Raw genomic sequence first — 7452 nt, 5'->3', positions numbered from 1 at the left:
TTTCGGCCGGTTACTCAAGAACAAAGTTCTCTCCCGCAAGATTTACGCCCTCAAGACGTTAAAAGCAGACGACACTAATTGGAGTAATACCGTTTTTCCGTTGGCCTATTCCATGGAGTAATTTTCTTGGAGCGAGAAGGAAACTATCTTTAAAATTCCATAAAATTTGGTGTCTCCTACAATAATGCTCCATACCTTCCATTGTCGTTTTCCATGGAGTAATTTTTATGGATCGAAAATGAACGTTTCCCTATAATTTGGTTTCTCCTACAATAATGCTCCATACCTTCCATTGTCCTGTTCCATGGAGTAACTTCATTGGAGCGAAAATGATCGTTTCCCTAAAATTTGGTGTCTCCTACAATATTGCTCCATACCTTCCATTGTCCTTTTCCATGGAGTAATTTTCTCTCCAAGGAAATTACTCCATGGAATGGACAATGGAACGGAAAAACGGTTTCACTCCTTGGTTGAATTTACACCAATTAGTGTCGTCCGCTTTTAACGTCTTGAGGACGTAAATCTTGCGGGAGAGAACTTTATTCTTGAGTAACAGGCCGAAATTTCTTTCTTCGATTGGCATCGTGGAGTCAAGATCGTTTCCTGCTCAGCTCTTGGAAATCAGGCCTTTCGCCGACGATCAGCCATTTTTGTTTTCGCCGTCAAGGAATAAATCCAGAATCTAGAGCTCTTTTCCGCCATTGAATGTTCTTTTGGAATCGATTCAGCGAGGTCATGTAGGAATGAACAAAAATTTGTTAATGCGCAGCAAATGTAAGCCTTTTTTAAATAGCTTATTGTTTTAATAAATTAAGTAGTTTTAAATGAAACAGGTAGTTAATTATTATTATTTACGTAAATTCAGTCTATTAAATAATAATTTTGAATTAAAATAAATAAACCACGACCACGAGGTTAAGACATTTGAACAAGGCTTAAGAAATTTAACTTAGATTATTAAAAAAAATTTCTTAGCAATATATCGCCTGTATTTCGCTAATTATTTAAATATATGGGATTATTTCGGTAAATTATTATTTTGTTAGGCTTAAAGTAGCACTTATTTTAAAATTAGGCATTGCCTTAATATTTGTAATTAATTTATTTCAATTTTTAGACGCGAATGATTTTCTTGGATAAGCTGTTGCTGGTCATTCAGAGACGTTTTCAAGTAGACTTGGAAGTTCATCCGATGTTAGGACCCTCAATCCAGATGACATCTTTCTTTGATTGACGAAACATGAGGCCTTCAAACTGATTGGAGCGTTAAGTTTTTCCGCCAATGAAGTTAATTTTATTCTTAAATTTAATCGGTAACTAGCCTACCCTATTTAATTTTACGCGGTCAAATTTTAATTTATGGAACGCTTTAAATATTTTTTGTACAAAATTTTTGTAAACACCTCAATTGTTTTTTTCTCAATAAAAAATTTTTTTCTTGCCTCACGTTCTTTGTTTTCTTAAAAAAGTTTCGATATGGGGGATGGGTTGAATTTTTTAGGGTCTGGACTTAGGGTAGTATTTTTGGACCCTTTTTTTAGGCTTTTTTTTTACTTTTTTAAACAATTTGGACCCTTTTTTTAGGCTTTTTTTTTACTTTTTTAAACAATTTAAGCTCGTTTTAGGCTAATGTTTTTCCGAAACAATTGGATCGTTTTATTTTTTGATATATAAGCTAAAAAAAGCCTAAAAGAGGGTCCTCAAAAAATAGGCTCGTTTTATTTTTTGATATATAAGCTAAAAAAAGCCTAAAAGAGGGTCCTCAAAAAATAGGCTATCTGTTTAGAGCTAAAAAATTCAAACCTTCCCTCTTAATCAAATAAATTTTAAGAAAACAAAAAAAGTGGTTTAAGGCATAATTTATTGAACAAAAAGTAAAACAATAAGGTGTTTACAAAAATTTTCAACAAAAAATAATATAAAGTGTCCCGTAAATTGAAGTTTGAACGTGTAAAAAGAAATTAAGTAGTTGCAAATATAATTCTAATAAAAATTTGAATTTTCTAGATTTGGTGATGTTCATCGCATCTTTGTAGATAATGATTGCAAGGCCACCGCAGGTTGAAAACGTCTTGTATCGGAAATCCAAGGAAGATGTCATCTGGAATGAGCGTCTCTAACCAAGGTTGAAATCATCTGCTTGGAAACTTCTCCGAATGACCAGCAACAGAATATCCAAGAACGTCATCGCGTCTAAAAATGAGAATTATTAATAACAAATATTAATAAGAATTAGAGGGGCCTAACAAAAAAATAATTTTAATCTATGGATTTGTTTCCGTAAATTATTGAAGAAAAACTTGGTAAAATATTCCCAAAAACAAAATTTAAAAATCACACTAAATATTAAGCCAAATCAGAATTCAAGGGCTACTTTAAGGTCCTAGCAAAATAATAATTTAAGAAAAACCAAGTAAAATATTCCCATAAATATAATGTAAGAATTGCACTAAATATTAAGCAATTTCCATATCAGAATTTAACGGCTAATTAAGGTCCCAACAAAATAACAAGTCACGGAAACAATACCATAGGTTAAAATAATTTAAGGAAAAAACTACGTAAATATAAATTAAAAATCTCAAGCCTTAACTTCGCGTTCGTGTCTCATTTTAAAATTGTTAAATTGACTTAATCTCCATAATTAGTGATAACTTATTACCAGTTAACCCTAATTAATTTAAACCATTTAATTTATTAAATAGACCGTAGTTGATTATCTAAAATAATTAAATACGGCCACGAATGAAATTTTAGAATCTCAAATCTATAATTTACGCGTAATAATTCTAAAATACTCTCGTTAATTTAAATTAAAACGACGGCATAAAGTAAAAACTTAGAGATTAGTGCCAGGCCCGGATAAATTTTTATAAAAGGTTAAGCCTAGCCTAGTGCGACCTAATCTGGCCCCGTTAAACCATACGTTACTCATTTTAGGTAATATAGTTTCGCGCCGTTAAATGGGACCTAATTTGCAAACAGTCTAGGTTTATTATTTAAAATAGATAAGGAATTTAAATCCCCGTAATATGAGCCCAATCACTTGATTTAAGATGTTCTAAATTAAGCCTTTCTAACTGACCTCGTGTCTGGAAATTTCTTCATATTGTAGTTAATTTTCAATAAATAAACATAATTAACTAACAATTAACTCTACCTAAATAATTTAAACTCTAGGATTAAATAAAATAATAAATTGCTAGCTGGATGGCTTTGGATTAATGAAAGACTTTTACACATACCGTATTAGGCTTAACCTTTCGCGTTGATTTCAACGTTCTAATGGACATTCTAAGGCGGAGAGCTTAGAGTCACGTCCCACCATCGGCGGAAAACGTGGCTTTCCATCCAATACTGCCTTTGAAAGTCAGGATTACGAGGAGCTGATCAAGGAACGATGTTGACTGGTCGCCGGCGCAGAGAGAAAAGAAATCTGGACATGTTGCGTCCGAGTTTTATAGTAAATTCCGTTGTTGGGGGCGCTTCGAAGTGTGACGTGGGCGCTAATTCAAATAGAGAACACACCGTTCGGCCTATATAATATTATAGACAGCGCCCCTAGCGGCAAATTTCTTCATGTATTAGATGTCAGTAAATACGTAACTACGTATACAGCGCCCCTAGCGGCAATTTATGAACAATCTATTGCTTACACGAATGTCTAGCAGAATTTTATCATGTTTTAGATGTCAGTAAATACGTAACTACGTACTCAGCGCCCCTAGCGGCAATTTATGAACTATCTATTGCTTACACGAATGTCTAGCACAAATTTATTATGTTTTAGATGTCAGTAAATGCGTAACTACGTACACAGCGCCCCTAGCGGCAAATGTGCGATTACTTAATAATCCGTTCATAACTAGTAAAATAATAACAACCCGTAGCCCCTAAGTTACCCACAATCCCAATCCCGTTTAAAATCGCTAACGAGTTTTTAGTGAGTAGCCCCTCGATGATTACTCGTAATCCAGACGCAACCATTAGTCCTCATCCATTTTAAATCACCAATGAATCCCTATCCTTTTCAAAAGCGTGAATAAAATTCACCAATAAAAGAAAATTTTCATTATTGAATAGCCCCTCGACGCACTGCCTTTAACAGTCTAATTATGTAATTTTAAAATCCTATATATGCCTGCTGTAACTTAATTGACAGAAAACGAATAAAAATGAGATTCATTAAATCGACGAACAATTTATTTATTCTATAGTACATTTATGAAGTATAAACAAAAGTATATAGATATAAAAGCAAAAAGTAAACTTCGTTGAAACTTGCTCGCGGCGTGTGATATGAGAAGCCCTCTTTTATCACTGAATGGCGTCGATCCCGTCCCCTCTGCTTGTCACTGGAAAGAAGACGTGAATAGGCTCATAATGCGGCAGATGCTTGTATTTTCCTTTGAAATTAGAAAAGTTTATTTTTAACTCATTATCCACATAAACACTAGTTATAATGCTTGGAATGCTTTAATTAGCACAGAAACTACAATAAAACACAAAAACTACACTAAAACGCACAGAAACTAATTGAATTTCATAATCGAATTGCAATCTACCATTCAAAATAACCTTGATTTTAATCAAATGAACCATTTTCTCTTATAAACCTTTTTATGATAACTTTTTCTGATATTAATACAAAATGGACATTTTATTATAGGTTGGGTGTCAATTTTTATTCAATTAAAATTTAATTTACAATTTCAATAGTTTGTGTATCTTAATTGCAATGAAATGAAATAAATTCTGAAATTAAGTCAATTCATAAATATGTGTGTAGGTGATGATCTAGATGAAAAGTATATCCCATATTTTTAGATGGACAGTGGTCATTCTGTTCCTTATACGAGACCATGTTAGATACTTGAAAAAAGTGAACTGACGGCTGTTACTCCGTTGCTAAGCAGAGGAATTCATACCTTAAGAAAATTAAGATAAGCTTCCCAGATTCAGTGGTTTTTGCTCGTAGTTTTCATGACTAAAAGAAAAAACAACTATGCATTGAATAGTACGTGGGTAAAGAAAGCCCAATTGTTTTGTGGGCAGGTGCATTTAACGGCATTCTACCAGACTTCGAATGGCATAGGAAATGGCGAATTCCCCGTGGGTGGTACGCTCACAAACTAAACCTTGCCATTTATTAAATAGACCGCTTGGAGAGCTTCTTTCGATTTGCCAAAAGCCAATGCTGGCCGAGTTAAGAACCATCTTACCTACTGAGGTCCAAGACTGGGTCACATCCGTTAAATACAACGCTAACATCCACTATAGGTGACATAGGCATATTTAACAAATCGCTGTTACCATAGCGTGTAACGCGTCCTAATTTTGACGACATTGGCTTTTGCCGTAACTCTAAACGGAGTTCATTCATTCAGTTCCTTTCAATTCATTTAAAGATTTGGTGTTAACAGAAAATATATGAGCGAATAAGTGTGGAGATGATTGTTTTTCGCGTTCCAGGATAATGGGATCGCAACGGGGTTCTTTTCACCAGGTTTATCGTTTCTTCGTAATATTTCTGCTTTGAACAGATCTTTTTCCTATAGACAGCCAGACAACTAGGCCCTTTGTTTATTCATTTAAAATTTTAAGGGTATGAAATGTACCTTAAAGGGAGTGTAAAGATGAATAGCAAGTTTTTCTTAACTAAGAATTCTAGAAACTACCTCTCGATTATTTTTAAGTATCAAAAATATCGATAACGTCACGCTCTATGTCTATTACTAAACTTTGAACTGAAACACAGTAAGAAACCACCCTGTATTTTCTTACAGACCTATCAGAAACACCCTGTAGAGTCGAGGTTCAACAGAACCCTTCTTCCTGTTCGATAATATTTTCCATAGAAAGGGTGAATTCCGCTTATTGGCTGTAGAGATGCATTTAGTGGTTTTATAATAATACTATTTGGTTAATTCATGAGTTAATAATATGTTAGCGCCCTAGGGAGCTAACATATTATTAACTCATGGTTAATTTTATCACGTTTAGGTTTGACATCTTTAAAAATAACAAAGATGTACTTTCGTCGGTTTTTCATTGACTTTGGCATTAGAACATCAATGAAAATTGATATAAATGGTTATCCTTGTGTATTTCTCTAAAGAATAACACCAGAATTTGAATCACTTTGTTTCAATTCAAGATTCCTTATATAAACAATCCTTAACTCCTAAGCCAGCCGAGCTGGAAGAAAACAGCTGACAGACAACAAATTCCCCATAACATCCCTTTTACATACGTACGCTTCGTTTCCTTTGGCCACTATACGATTTTGTCCTAAGGCTAACTTTTTCTATGTTTGAAAGAAATAAAGAAAAAACGAAAGGATTCGGAAGAAAGTTACATAAAGAGAAGTCAGTAAAGAATTATTTCTCTTGGCCTTTTTTTTTTATTATTTCTTCCGTAACGCCGCTAGGGGTTCTTCAATTTCTTGCCAACCCTTTTTAAACGAAATGGATTGCCATACATCACGCTCTCTTCCGATGTCCCTTTCTTCATCCTTAGTCGAAGCCTTAGCTTTATTTAGAGCAAACTGCTGAAAATCAAACCCTGTCGAAAGAATAACGAAAAATAAAAAGATTGAAATGGTAGCGAGAAGAACTGACCTACTTTAAAAGCGTCTGAATTTGGAGACATACGCGGCCCATATTTCACTATAGAATCACACATTTTTCTTTTCTTTTCTTTTCTTTTAACGAAATTAAAAAGGCCAATTGCAAAAGTTTTTCACCGACAGCGTAAATCGTGTGGCGAAAAAGAATTTTTCAAAGGCAGTGAACCTTCTCGAGGATCTATCTAATTAAATGGTTTACGATAAATATGATCCTATGAAAAACATTAACATGTACAAAAATGGGCCAAGCCTCGCCTTGTGCCCTTTCCGCCGTAAAAGGTTCTGAGATCCCATGTAGAGCCAAGTCTGCCTTTTTGTTCTTATTCAATCGCCAATTGAACAATTATGTTATAAATTAAGTCCTTTTCCTAATTAATAACCAATATTCTTTGACTCTATCATTATTATACATCTTTGTTCGTATCAAAAATATCGTGACTTGGCAATCGCAGGTAAGTAATATTAAAAGGGAGTCGAGGGGATATTCAATCGTCGCCGATTTTAAAATAATCGAAGGGATGTTCACTAAATCGTTTATGGCCGAGTGGATATGTACAAGTTTATAAGATGAGTCATGCATAACCCTATGTACAAGTTTATAAGGAGAGTTATGCATAACCATATTTACAAGTTTATAAGGCGAGTTATGCATAACCCTATGTACACGTTTATAAGGTAATTACATGCGATTGCCAAGTCACGATATTTTTGATACGAACAAAGATGTATAATAATGATAGAGTCAAAGAATATTGGTTATTAATTAGGAAAAGGACTTAATTTATAACATAATTGTTCAATTGGCGATTGAATAAGAACAAAAA

General features: G+C 33.8%; 1 long non-coding RNA gene across 1 annotated transcript; it reads left to right on the top strand.

Moving 5' to 3' along the window:
* Nucleotides 1-590: 590 nt before the first annotated feature.
* On the top strand, nucleotides 591-1446 carry LOC149654301 (uncharacterized). Its single transcript, XR_016370431.1, has 2 exons — nucleotides 591-774; nucleotides 1118-1446. It is a non-coding gene; the product is annotated as an uncharacterized LOC149654301 (long non-coding RNA).
* The last annotated feature ends 6006 nt before the right edge of the window (nucleotides 1447-7452 follow it).

The sequence above is a fragment of the Phalangium opilio genome, unplaced genomic scaffold (genome assembly GCF_054372755.1).
Source record: "Phalangium opilio isolate 3A_F unplaced genomic scaffold, DU_Popi_V2 ptg000079l_1, whole genome shotgun sequence".
In the NCBI taxonomy this organism is placed as follows: Eukaryota; Metazoa; Arthropoda; class Arachnida; order Opiliones; family Phalangiidae; genus Phalangium; species Phalangium opilio.
The sequence above is the reverse complement of the archived record's forward strand: the minus strand, read 5'-3'. Positions and strand labels throughout refer to the sequence as shown.